We start from the raw sequence: 14,800 nt of genomic DNA on the forward strand, positions 1-14,800 counted from the left end.
GCCCAAGAATGTGAGGCTGAAAAGTCACCCAACTGGTTGACATTGAACCCTGCCCTTTGTCCATTGTAACCGTGAATGAGTTTGTTGCTGGTATGTTGGCTCTCGTGTGGGCGGTCATGTGGGATTGGAGAGATAGTTTTTGACGTGTAAACAGTCACATTACCTTTGTGTGGTCATGTGTGCATGAGAACATGGACAAACATCGAAACAAAAAGTTGTGAAACAAACAGTGGGATTCTGGCACAGTTAATGTTCACTGAATTATGGTTTGTTTGGTAAGACATTAAAGATTCAAGTATTCTTGTCTTTTGACCTCTGAATATCCTTAATCCAGGGTCATTCTCTGATCAATTTAGAATATAAACTACTTCACATAAATATTTGGTCTTTCCAATTGTTTTTTCTTTGAAAAGTAATACCAATTGCTGTACCTTTTATAAGGGACAATCTGCAGTTACTACATCCATTTTTTGAATGTTTAATTCATCATAAAGCTTAAACCCATTGATTCTTGAAGAGTATAATTTAAAAATGCCCCTTGGGTTTAGTTCAACTGTCGTATCCCATCAGAAGCTAACATAAATGCATGTTTTTCCAATGTTTGTAAAGAAAATATATGTAAACTAACACTGTATAGCCTCAAAACATGGTTAGAACTATCATGTTGATATCATTGGATGGTCAGTCCTTGCATCCATAACTCGGTCTATGAATTTGAGTTTGGTTACATTTCTCCAGCCAAATCCCTTAACCTTTTGCCAAAACAGTGAATTGTGAAAATGCTTTGTTATGGTTTCAATTGCGTGAGCGACATCATTTTCCAATTGTATAGTGTTTTTCGTGCATTTCTGAGCGCCCAGCGCAGTCGACAGAGAGTGGGCGAGCCGTGCGCTAATTTGTTTCAATTCCTTGCAGAGTGGTTTCACAAGCTTCACAAGTATTTCAGCGCACGGGTGGAGGCGCCTCTGTCTCACAAACCTTACTGATTCCTCTACATACCTGTAATTTTGAAATACGCTCTGTATTTGCCGTTTAAAGGCCATTTCACATGCGCACGGGATCTAGAAAAGAAACCTTCACTGAACAAAATGATTCCCAGAACGGTAAGATAATGTTTTCATTATGAATTTCAGTAATAGTGTTTATTAATGGTTTAAATTACGTTGTGGCTGGCAACTTTGTAGTCTGCATTGATAGATGCACTTTTGCGCATAAATGATATAAAATATATATATATATTTAAAGTGGTTTAGCTCAGTGTGAGGCGCATGAGCCACTTGCTGATAATTGTACATAATTTGTGTAACATGATTGTCGTTCAGCGACTTCAGGCGTCCAGGATAATGCTATTTAACATGATCAGAAAGCAGACTTTCGCCTGGAGAAATGTATATTCGGCCTAAATAAAACAACGAATTGATCATTATCACAGTAACAATTGATTAGAAATAGTAGGCTATATTATTATTATTATTATTTGTTGTAGTAGTAGCTGTAGTGGTAGTAGTAAGCCGAGTGATATTTACATGATTATTTTCCTATTATGTAGAGTAGACTTTATATTTATATGTTATACTTTATATTTTATGCTGCTGCATGTTATTGGTTTTCCTATTAGGCCTTTTCGTTTTCCTTTCCATTAGGCCTATATTTATCTGATATGGTATGGTTACATGTTTGTTTAATTTTCAAACTGACAAGTTTGCAAACGCTAGTAGGCCTGTTGTCACATCAATATTATGATAAGTGTTAGAAAGTTACTACGTTGGAAATAACAAGTCATGGTTGTGCGTGCAGACTGCGGGCATGCTTCACGTCTGTGCCTTCCGCACAACTAGCGCTCTCTACCCATGACTTTACACTTGACAGCTGTAGTGCAGCACGAGGGCGCGCTTCCAGAAACAAATTGAAAGGAAAGAGAAAGGGGGATACCTAGCCAATGGAAGGCGCTAATCTAATGTATTGATAGTTGGGCAAACAGCTGAAATCTTGTTGGTTTGAGGATTAACCTATTTGCTAGGATTAACCTATTTCTGTTTTAGACTGTACAACTATTTGTGTGGCGTGGTAAACAATATTTTAATATGGGGGTCTTTCATCCTGTAAAGAAAGGAAACCTCCTTTTACGAGAAAGTATATAAAACAATATTGCTCTTTTGTTGAGGTTTGAGATTAGTTCGTGGGTTATTGAACACAGGACCTCATAAAAACAAACAAATAAGAGTTCATTACAGATGTATGTATGTGATGTGTTCGAAACTGGTTGGTCAAGTTCTCATTGCAAGTAGTCCTATCTACAGGTGAATTATTCTTCAAGAGGCAATGGTGAATTCCTGACAAAAGACAACTGGACACCGACTTGCATCATTGTGATTAGATTAGTTGTTATAAGGCAGCTCCAAAATGCAGGTGTTTCAGCCTCGCTCAGTGATTTCTGTGGTGTTGCGGCAGCCATCTGAAAATACGGAGCGTAGGGGTTGGTAATGTTTTCTAGTTGTGCGGTGTTTGGCTCAGTGTTCTGTCACTCATAGGGACACTATCACCGCAAAATCTACACGGAGAGCAAAAAAATTCAAGCCCCTTGGGAGCTGCTATAGAGTTAAATTAGAAGTGCCCAGCCAAGAAGGCTCAAGGTCATTGGCCACAGATAAAATGTCAACTCACGTTATATCTACAGTAATTTTGATTGGACTGACTTTCAAAATCTTAGCTAGCAAGCTAGCAGTCATCATCATGAATCAAGTCGACAATCTACTGGCAAATTCTTTTCAACCCTTGTCATATGACAAGGGACATAAACATTGCACAACGAGTTGGAAATCGCAAATTTCACAATGGAAGGAGGGAATAAGGAATCAGTGGCTAACTGCAAGCTTTGCAAAGCAATCACTAGCTTGCTATTCAGTGGAGTGGATGTGTGGTTCAAGTCTGGGTTTAAGGGTATTTTTTTACAAGCTTGGAAGGATAAACATTCAGCATTGGCCATGCTGTCAATCCAGCAAGACTTCTGTCATTTTCAAAACAACTGGAAACTCAGAACTGGGAAATCTCAGACCTCAGTGAGTTCAAGACAACTGGGAACTCTGGGGGAAAAAAGTGCTCAGACTGGAAAAATACATTTTGAAAGGTCATCCAACTCAGAATTCCAAGTCGGGAACCCCAGAGCTCCGACCTGAAGGTCACTAACATCATGATTTGACCTTGTTCTTTTTTCAAGTTCCCAGTTGTCTTGAAAGCACCATAAATCCAGAGAATGCCAGACTTTGACAAAGTTTGATGACAAAATGTGCCCACAAAGGAATGCAGTGCCAGCTTCCTGTTCAAGTGAGCACAGCACAACAAGGTGAGTCCAAAAATGTCTTGTACGCTGCTGCATAAATTATGTAATATGCCAGGGATGTGTGTATACCATAGCTAAGAAAGTAATACTAAGTGTAGCATGTGTAGTAAACTGTTAGTAGCCATTTCCCCCTCATACTTTAGCCTACTGTTCTGACTTGGTGGTGCATATGTAGCCTATAGCCTGTTATAGAGAAATGTCATCATTGAATATTGTACGCTTGCTTATATGCCCTCTTTATTTTTTTCCTACGGTTCAGTCTTGGTGTACAAGGAGAATACTGTAAGAATGGCCCATGTTCTAAATTTTGTCGCTGTAAATTTCAAAAGTGCTGAACAAATAGTTATATTGACTACGTCCGTCCTAGCTCGCTCATTAATGTATTTATCGAAATTCCCTCTAATCTGCTCTAATCTGTTTATGCCATAGTTTGTTACCGAGACCACCTTGATCCGGTCTTACGTAGCAACATTTGAATTTTTTTTTTTTTTTTTTAAATGGATAAAAGCAGAGACACAGAGCTACAAAATGGTATATCATACACTGCATTTGAGGAACAATAATTTTGAAAGTTGATAGACTTTTAACCTCACTTTTGAGAAAATGGCCTCTGAATATTTTGGTGCCTACTGGAGAGCTCTTCTTTGTCTACACCCATTCAGCATCATTCACACCCTCTTAAACTTTAGTCCCACCCAACTCTTTAAGGGCTGATCCAAGCATTCTGTCCTAACAACAACAGTCAAACACCCAAGCTAACTGGCTAACATTGTCTAGCTTGCTAGCTACTTCCAGACACAAATGAGAAAACGACTCACTGACCATTTTACTCTAGCAGCTGGTTAGGCTGTGTTTATGTTATCCAGAGCGTTGGTGACTGCAACTGTGCTGCTGGCAACAATTATTTATTTTTTGCCAATGTTTACTGACACGACACCGGCCATATTCAACGGATGTCAGGCGTTTATAGATTCATCAGTTATTCTGCGCCCTGGCACACTCAGATGAGATTTCTCTGAAATCGGAGTAGATAGCCAGAGTGAATTTACCAGCTACGTCTATCAACAGTTGTCGCAGTGACATTCTATTGAAATGGTTACTTGCATAGTGGAGTCTTTTGTTAAGAAGTGTAGCTAGCTAGCTAGCTAGGTAAAAAATTAACCATAATCCCAACTCATGACGTTACTACCCTGCATGAATCTGCAGGTATCTAACCAACCAGGTTCAATGTTAGCAAGCTAACATTAGGCTATATCTAGCAAAGCAAATGGCTCTGAGATACAAATAATATCATACACGTACCGTTAGCTAGCGAGCCAGACAGCCAGCTAACCTAGCTAACTAACAGTACACTTTAACTTGAAATGAAAATGACTTTCTGTCAAAATTAGAAATGAGTAATATCTGAAAATGTAGCTAGCTAGACTGTTTTATCCATATACATAATGGATGGACGCCTATCCCTGTCACGGATGCCATGGTTACCCTTAGTTTGAAACATGAGTTTTCTCCATCTCCTTATCTATCATACTCTAATTCCACTGATTTCAAAACTCAGTCCTACAGAAAGTGGAGCAACACTTATGCAGTTCTACTACGTGATACATAAAAAAGCAGTGTTAGACAGGATTACCTACACATACTGACCATCTCCAAACTCATCTCTTGGCATGTCCAGCCCACTCATTATCTCAGCCAATCATGGCTAGCATGGCTAGGGGAAAGGTTGCTGGCTTTTTCTGTGGCTAAACCAACTAGACTCGTAATTTAACCATTTTATTTGTACAGTACATACAGATGGCATACAAGTCTGTTATTAACCTCTAGCATCGAGCAATCCCGTATCCGGGAGCGTAATCATAGCCTCAAGCTCATTAGCATAACTATTCATGAAAATCACAAATGAAATGAAAGAAATATATTCACTCACAAGCTTAGCTTGTAGCCTAGTGGTTAGAGTGTTGACTAGTAACCGAAAGGGTTGCAAGTTCAAACCCCCGAGCTGACAAGGTACAAATCTGTCATTCTGCCCCTGAACAGGTAGTTAACCCACTGTTTCTAGGCCGTCATTGAAAGTAAGAATTTGTTCTTAACCTCTTGAAACTCTGGGGGCGCTATTTCATTTTTGGATGAAAAACGTTCCCGTTTTAAACAAGATATTTTGTCACAAAAAGATGCTCGACTATGCATATAATTGATAGCTTTGGAAAGAAAACACTCTGAATTTTCCAGAACTGCAAAGATATTGTCTGTGAGTGCCCCAGAACAGGAGCTACAGGCAAAACCAAGATGAAACGGCAACCAGGAAATGAGCAGGATTTTTGAGGCTCTGTTTTCCATTGTCTCCTTATATGGCTGTGAATGCGACAGGAATGAGCCTGCCCTATCTATCGTTTCCTCAAGGTGTCTGCAGCATTGTGACGTATTTGTAGGCATATCATTGGAAGATTGACCATAAGAGACTACATTTTCCAGGTGTCCGCCCGGTGTCCTCCGTCGAAATTGGTGCGTCATTTTCAGCTGCTGGTATTTTTCCATGGGATTCTGAGACGAAAGCAGGCTTCCACGAACGGCATATCAATGAAGAGATATGTGAAAAAACACCTTGAGGATTGATTCTAAACAACGTTTGCCATGTTTCGGTCGATATTATGGAGTTAATTCGGAAAAAGTTTGACGTTTTGGTGACTGAATTTTCGGTTCGTTTCGGTAGCCAAATGTGATGTACAAAACGGAGCGATTTCTCCTACACAAAGATTCTTTCAGGAAAAACTGAACATTTGCTATGTAACTGAGAGTCTCCTCATTGAAAACATCCGAAGCTCTTCAAAGGTAAATGATTTTATTTATTTGGTTATCTGGTTTTTGTGAAAATGTTGCGTGCTAAATGCTACTCAAAATGCTAAGTTAGCTTGCAATACTCTTACACAAATGCTTGATTTGCTATGGTTCAAAAGCATATTTTGAAAATCTAAGATGACAGTGTTGTTAAGAAAAGGCTAAGCTTGAGAGCAGGCATATTATTTTCATTTCATTTGCGATTTTCAGAAATCGTTAACGTTGTGTTATGCTAATGAGCCTGAGGCTGTATTCACGATCCCGGATCCGGGATGGGTAGTATCAAGAGGTACTGACTTGCCTAGTAAAATAAAAATTAAATTAGCCTTTTGTTAACAACACTGTCATCTCAGATTTTCAAAATATGCTTTTCAACCATCGCTACAAAAGCATTTGTGTAAGAGTTATTGATAGCTAGCATAGCATTAGCCTAGCATTCAGCAGGCAACATTTTTACAAAAACAAGAAAAGCATTCAAATAAAATAATTTACCTTTGAAGAACTTCGGATGTTTTCAATGAGGAGACTCTCAGTTAGATAGCAAATGTTCAGTTTTTCCAAAAATATTATTTGTGTAGGAGAAATCGCTCCGTTTTGTTCATCACGTTTGGCTAAGAAAAAAGCCCGAAAATTCAGTCATTACAACGCCAAACTTTTTTCCAAATTAACTCCATAATATCGACAGAAACATGGCAAACGTTGTTTAGAATAAATCGTCAAGGTGTTTTTCACATATCTATTTGATGATAAATCATTCGTGGCAGTTACCTTTCTCCTCTGAACCAGATGGAAAAGTGCACGCTGCTGAAGATTGCGCAATAATTTCGACGGAGGACACCAAGCGGACACCTGGTAAATGTAGTCTCTTATGTTCAATCTTCCAATGATATGCCTACAAATATGTCACAATGCTGCAGACACCTTGGGGAAACGACAGAAAGTGTAGGCTCATTCCTGGCGCATTCACAGCCATATAAGGAGACATTGGAACACAGAGCATTCAAAATCTGGGGCACTTCCTGTATGAAATTTCATATTGGTTTCGCCTGTAGCATTAGTTCTGTAGCAGTCACAGACAATATCTTTGCAGTTTTGGAAACGTCAGAGTGTTTTCTTTCCAAAGCTGTCAATTTAAACAAAATATCTTGTTTTAAACGGGAACGTTTCTTTATCCAAAAATTAAAAGAGCGCCCCCTATATCGAAGTTAAGGGACATGGAATTTCACATGTTCCAGAAGACATTTCTGCCAAAAAACGCATTTTGATTTAAAAAAGTTTCAGTTCAAATGGCTCTGCTGTGAAGTAGTCACCCGCGGCATACGCCTCGTTTCCTGAGACAAGTCACATTTGTTTAAGCAAGTCAGCCATATCAGCTATGGTTTTTTAAAAGGCAGTAAATGTTGCTGAATGAACTGTCATGCTGCCAGACAAGGCTCCGCTGTTAGCCAGTTGTAACAGTGGTAAGGTTTTGGAACTGCTGTTGAGACAGCATTATGTAGGCCCTAACAGTTTGTGGGCATCGTTTGTCACTGTTATAGTCCAATTAATGTATTATTCAGTGGTGTGTAGTGTAGTGGCTTTGCTGGCATGCATCTAAAAAAAATGTAAGTTTGCCCCACAAAGATTTACATGCTAAAATCACAACTGATGATCACTATGATTTATGTTTAGAGATGTTAGTTCGGAGTAAAGTGTCCGTACAGTACTGAGTGCTGATAGGCACTCACAGATTTGGCTGAATGATAATACTGATGGACTGTCACATGTGTTTCCCTTCGGCCTCTGCTCTCCACCCTCCTGTTAGTGGTAGGGGCTTATGCAAACAAAAACCTTGGCACCCATTGTCACGCTGTACAAAATGACGAACAGTACTGTTCATCTTTTCTTTTTTTTAGACCAGCGCTGTTTCCTAAACATCATTCCCAAACACAACCGCCTCACTACTGTTGCCTTCTACTGGTAAAGCATGCAAGCAAGATGAAAGTTATTTTTGAACATGTGAGAAGAAAGCACTGGGTAACAGTTCAGCGTGGCTTATTGCTTCTTCTTTCGTAACAGGGGCTGTCAGAAAGTTACATGCAGTGCATATACACTTATTTGTACATCCAGATGTATTCATATTCACAGAGATTCACTACAGGCTACACAGACACACATCAGCTTAGCAACTCACATGCACATATACTGACTCTCTCTCTCTCTCTCTCTCTCTGTCTCTCTGTCTCCCTGAGAGAGGTGATCACGGAGGCCAGCTGTAGTAACCGTCCCATTACGTAAAATGAGAGCTCTTTCTGCCGGGCGTGTCAGCGTTAATTGGGCTGGCACCTAATGGCTCTGTGTGCTCCTCTGTTAGAGACACAGACAGTTGTGTTGTGTGTCTGTCAATGCACTGGCCCACGCACCTGACACCACTCAGAATGACAGGGTTGTGACATCAGGCACTCCAGGGATGTGGTGCTAATGGGTTCAGTAATCACTGTTTCGAGCAAAAGAATTTTATACCAGCAGGGGCGTCTGGTTGCTGGGATATGCCACAGCTCCTACACTTTACAAGGAGTCCAGGAGTGCATTGCTGTAATGCGTTGGTTGGCTTGGTAAACATCTGTGGCTTGCAATTTGTTTAAAGGGAATCTGGCGCAATACGTGCAGACGGACACAGCATGGATGTCGTGAGCAAGTAAAACGTGTGTGGGCATTGTCCTATGGCACCTGAATGAAATAGATTACTGCCGTATTGACCTACTTGTGCTGACAGTGAGCCAAAGGCCCAATATGTCTTATTTGATTTTGATGGATTGTATTCAAATATGTGCACGTACAATCTAGGATGATTGGTCGATGCTTGATCAAGGTGTTCTACTTTTGAAGAAAAATAAAATGTATCTGTCCTTGAATATTATCAATGATCTTCCAAACATGTTTTTTTTTAGGATTTGTTTGGGATTTTCCGTAATGGATAGTGTTTATGTACCGATATCAAGACGGGGAATTTCCTTTGTACCTGTTTGCCGTCTTGAAAATATAAGAAACAACACAAACATCTTGCAGGTTGTTAATTGATTACTTTCCTGATTTCAATTACACATGCAGTATAACTTTCCATTCAGTCATACCCATGATCTGATCAAGCATTCAGATTTAAAAAAATCTAATTTGGTCAAAGAGGTCAGCATGAATGGGCAGAAGTCTATGGAGTCCCTAAGTTGTACAGGAAGTTGATCATGGCAGGATAAAGGCCAATAACACCAACTTTCAGTCAGACAAGCATACATAAAGCATCTATGACCTTCTTATGAGACACCACCCTGCATAGACCAAAAAAAAAAACCCAACAGCAGACAGCAGACAACAACAAAAAACAAAAAAGTTGCTTTAAACATCCCATCCTGTCATTCACTATGGGACGTTCACGTCTCGATTTGAAGGGAATACCTTAACTGGTATGCTATTGTTGCAGGTCTTTCTGTTGGCACTTCTACAGTACATGGGAACCCCACGAACAGTTCTCCCCTCATTTCCTTCACCCTCTAATTTAGGTAGACTTCTAAATTGCCTGAGGGGTTTAATTTGTTTCTTATCCTCCTCTATGGGGATGTGCCAAGGCATAGCTCCGCTGCAGCTGGACTGAAGATAGACAGCGCATAGAGCTTTTCTTATCTGCTTTGTGTAGAGAGGGAATCTATGAGGTATCAGTGCAAATATGATATCTGAATCGCTTGACCATTTTAAGGACGATATTGAGATGTGAATCAACTCGCATAGGTCCAGAAGTCCAACCTTGGGTTGATTCTTATAAGCTACAGAGTTCTCATGAATTTACTGGGTCTTTTACAACAGTTAATTTTCTTGTCGCACCAATTGTTCATGTTAGATTCTTCTTTGATATGTTTCTTTGGTCTTGACAGAGTAGGCGAAGTCCTATTTGTTCTGTTTACAGTAAGTAGGCTATTGCATTTAGAAGGAAACATTTCTTCTCATGTTTACTCAGTCCTCCATATTTCACCTTTGAACTTACTGACCTATGATTTTGACAGCCGAAGTTACTTCCAGGGAATGTCTGCTTAATGATTGATTAACTGTCTTGCCAAGTCATGGCTGTCATGTCATGTGTTTAATTACCAATTAAAAGGACTAAGGCGCCACTTGTGAGGAAATGGGAAAAATGTGCCTATCATCAAGCATTCAAGACAGAGAAAAATAAACTGGGGAATTTAATGATGCCTCCTCTTTTATTTGGCAATGTTGTTGCCTCGTGATTTATCTGGGAAAGACCGTAACGTAACCTATCTGTTATGAGATGTCAGACATGGCTATTGTTTGTTTTAGCATTAGTGTGTGTGTGTGTGTGTGTGTGTGTGTGTGTGTGTGTGTGTGTGTGTGTGTGTGTGTGTGTGTGTGTGTGTGTGTGTGTGTGTGTGTGTGTGTGTGTGTGTGTGTGTGTGTGTGTGTGTGTGTGCGTGCGTGCGTGCATGCGTGCATAACATTAATACATTTAATTTGTGTAGCGCTTTTAATTACAGAGTTATCTTAAGCTCTACTGAGGATATTTTTTTACAATTATATAATAAAGCAACATTTAGAATCAAGGCAAGTTAAATAGCGATAGTGGGCTACGTGCTAAATACATTTTGGATTGGGATAAGGACTATCAAAAATACATAGGCACGGGAGCAGAAGGCTCGGTCCCCCATAGTTCGAAGATGTGTCTTGGGGACATGAAGCCTCAGGGAGTGGCTGGAGTGTGGAGTGCGAGGTGGTTCACTGATTGAGATGAGGCCGTTGATTTAGGTGGGGCTCAACCCATCAAGGCTTTAAATACAAACATGAGGATTTTATAGTTGATCCTGTAGTTGACCGGTAGCCAGTGGAGTTGGGCCAGGATTGGGGTGATGTGGTCTGACTAGGGCTGTTTCGGTGACCATATTACCACCACACCGGTGGTCACGAGTCACGAATACAGTCAAATTCCACGTGACCGTTTAGTCACTGTAATTAGGCTTCTCCCAGCTCTGATGGTCCTGGCGGTCATTAGTAGCCGACCAAACGTTTTAATTACCTGGTACTCAGTACTCTATTGTCCCTCTAATCACTCTGACATCAATGCAAATTGAAAATCTAATCAAACACTTCATGAGAGCCCATGAGTTCATGTTGCACAACATTTCTATAGGCTATGCAATTGCGGGAGAAAACAGAGTGATGGGCTCTATTAAAAAGAGGATGATCCCATCAGCTTTCTATAGGCTAGGCCTACTATATTTATTTCTCAACTTTCCTAATATTCAGCATATTGCTTCTCTTTAAAACAGGAGTATAGCCTACCTAGCTGGTATGAAAATTAACCGAGCCTTGTCACACATATATTATTTAGTATATGTAAAGACAAGATTAAATCAAGAATAGTTTGATGGGGAAAAAATATTAGCCTATCACTTGTGAATGATATATTATCACTTGATGCCCAGCATAAGGCAAGAAACAATGTATTTTTTTGCGGCTTTTTCGAATCATAGTCACACACCCCATGTAGCCTAGCCCAGCCCATAGGCCTATAGGCTTTGATAAGGTTTGTACCACAGCTAAAGTGTTCAAATAACTTCTTAAAATTAAGCACATTAATCTGCTTTACAAGGGATGTAGAGCCTAACTGGCATACTTAAGCCGCGCGTGTGTTTCAAGTTTGGGAAAGATAATTTTCACAATAAATGCAAATGCGCTACACCAAATGCTAATAGCACTCGTTAAAACTCAAACGTTCATTAAAATTCACATGCAGGGTACTCAATTCAAGCTACACTCGTTGTGAATCTAGCCAACAAGTCAGATTTGTAAAATGCTTTTCGGCGAAAGCATGAGTAGCTATTATCTGATAGCAGGCAACACGCCAAAATACCAGAAGGGGACGTAAACAAAGGAATTAGCGTAGCCGGCGCTACACAAAACGCAGAAATAAAATATAAAACATTCATTACCTTTGACGAGATTCTTTGTTGGCACTCCTATATGTCCCATAAACATCACAATTGGGTCTTTTTTTTGATTAAATCGGTTCTTGTGTACCCAAAATGTCCATTTATGAAGACCGTCAGATCCAGTAAAAACACATTTTTTAAACGCAACAATATTTTTTTAAATTAAAAAAGTTGCCTATAAACTTTGACAAAACACTTCAAACTACTTCTGTAATCCAACTTTAGGTATTACTAAACGTTAATAAACGAACAAATTGATCACGGAGCGATCTGTATTCAATAGGCACAAGTTTGGGAAACGTAGTCAACTTTTCCGGTTCCATTGTTTACAGCTGTGGACTTGACAACCGGATGTGGCTATTACTCAGATGACCAACGATTTAGTTGAATCGAAATCACAACTATGGCGACATAGTGTGGAAGCTATAGGAACTGTATCCTCAGCCTTAAGTATTTTTCCTTCCAATAGACAATACATGGACTGGCGGATTGATTTTTCTCCGTTGATTTCGTGACCAGGTTTTCTGGCGATTTTGACCACGGAACTCGTTCTGTTATAGTCACAGACACCATTGAACCAGTTCTAGAAACTTCAGAGTGTTTTCTATGCACACATACTAATAATATGCATATACTATATTCCTGGCATGAGTAGCAGGACGTTGAAATGTTGCACGATTTTTAACAGAATGTTGAAAAAAGTAGCCCGATCTCTAAGAGGTTTAACCACTCAACAAAGAATAGCCGCATGTGTGCACTTCCCTCAAATCGTTTGGAGAAAATATCCTTTCTATTTTATTCAGCTTTGTTCAATTGTATTCTTCAAACTTTAAAATAAATAATACCAAGGACTTCTAAGCAAATCTTGCCAGCTAAATTAACTAGTGTAGCCCACAGCCATATGGCATAGCCAGATCAGGGTATGCTATTCTGTTCTTCGGAAATGGACTATTTAAACCTGTCTAAAATAAATCATGGTTTATTGTGAGGGTGTAGGTTATATTATATGGATTTATTAGACTTTTTTAAATGTAGATGTTCCAAAGGTCTGCATCAGTGGCTTGTAGGCCAGGAGATGCTAAATGTGTTTGTCAATTAACACAGAGAAGGATAGAGAAGGATCAAACTTGATTCCTAAGCTGAAGATGACAGAGGACATGTGGATGGCCTGGCCGCTGATTGTAGGGCAGATGTTTCCAGCACTGGTGACCTGCTTAAGTTTCCCAATAAGCATAGCCTCAGTCTTGCTACTGTTCAACTGGAGGAAGTTCTGACTTATCCCCAGTGGAGGCTGCTGAGGGCTGGACGGCTCATAATATTGTCTGGAACGGGGCAAGTGAAATGGCATCAAACACATGGTAACCACGGTAACCACGTGTTGAATGTATTTGATTCCACTCATTAATTTCCAGCAGTTACCACAAGCCCGTCCTCCCCTATTAAGGTGCCACTAACATCCTGTGACCCATACCCATGTGTGCGTGTGCTTTTGTATGTGTGCCCACATCGCCGCCTATGCGCGTGTGCGTCTACAGTATGTGCGTGGGTGCTTAGAAGCCTACTGTTTGGGTGTGCACAGGACATACGTGAGATGTAAGGAGAGTTGCATCTTTAGCCATCTTTGTATACAACCTCTTGGAATGTTATCAGCCCTGGTGAACTTTGTGTGGAGACGAGATTTATGAAAGCAGACAGAGAGGAATCTGTATGTCACAGTCCAGTTCTTTTTTAGCCTTCAACCTCTGATGTCTTGCCATCCTGTGTAGTCGAAATTGTAATTTAACCACACAGTGTTCTTTGGCATTGGGTTGTTATGATTTATCAGGAGAATCATGTAAAGTAGCCTCAATCTATTATGTATACACAGACACAACAATGATCTCATAATTAGGGCCAGGAGTTTAGGGGCACTTTTTTGAGGCACAATGCTTTTACCGGTAATTCCAGCATTGTCCACTAGTGTTGCTGGTTGTGCGTGTACAGCATGTTCGGGAGGGGGAGATTGTCTAAACCAAGGGACGCATAGCTCTACAAACCTTAATCCCACACAACCAATTATTTGTCAGGGAATACTATTTGTAGATCAGTGATTCTACTTCTCAATTTGCTCATGCAGACTCAGAAGTTGTATCTAAAAAATAGATCAGTTTAAAAACAAATATATATATTATTGTTCTTTATTTAACTACACAAGTCAGTTAAGAACAAATTCTTATTTTCAATGACAGCCTAGGAACAGTGGGTTAATTACCTTGTTCAGGGGCAGAAGAACAGATTTTTACATTGTCAGCTCAGGGATTCGATCTTGCAAACTTTCAGTTATTAGTCCAATGCTCTAACCACTAGGCTACTTGCCACCCACAGTTAAAGAGGAGAGTCAATGAAACCAACCATGGAAGTACATTGGAGCGAATTTAGGGGGGGTAGCACCGACCGGGACTCGAACCGATGTCCAGTAACTGTCAAGCCAACACCTGAACCATTACAGAACATTTCCTAGGAATTCCTACTAGCAGCAACACCAGTGGACAATGCTGGAAATACCAGTAATAGCACAATGCCTCAAAAGTGCCCCCAAACTTTTTTATGGATGTCAGACACTGTGTTTTATCATTATTGTGTGCATGTGTGGGTGTGTGCTTACATGGGT

The 14,800-nt window shown here is 40.0% G+C and overlaps 1 protein-coding gene across 2 annotated transcripts in view; it reads left to right on the forward strand.

Annotated features, from left to right (window-relative positions):
• The first annotated feature begins 941 nt into the window (after positions 1–941).
• LOC135546150 (glucagon receptor-like) overlaps positions 942–14,800 on the forward strand; it is a 34,529-nt gene continuing 20,670 nt past the window's right edge. Inside the window, exon 1 of one of the 2 annotated variants that reach the window (XM_064974338.1) lies at positions 942–1,103. The gene's annotated coding sequence lies outside the window, so the exon portion shown is untranslated. Of the gene's footprint in view, positions 1,104–2,897; positions 3,344–14,800 lie in introns of those variants that run through there. The other variant, XM_064974339.1, reaches the window with a different exon arrangement.

The sequence above is a fragment of the Oncorhynchus masou genome, chromosome 9, assembly GCF_036934945.1.
Source record: "Oncorhynchus masou masou isolate Uvic2021 chromosome 9, UVic_Omas_1.1, whole genome shotgun sequence".
NCBI lineage: Eukaryota > Metazoa > Chordata > Actinopteri > Salmoniformes > Salmonidae > Oncorhynchus > Oncorhynchus masou.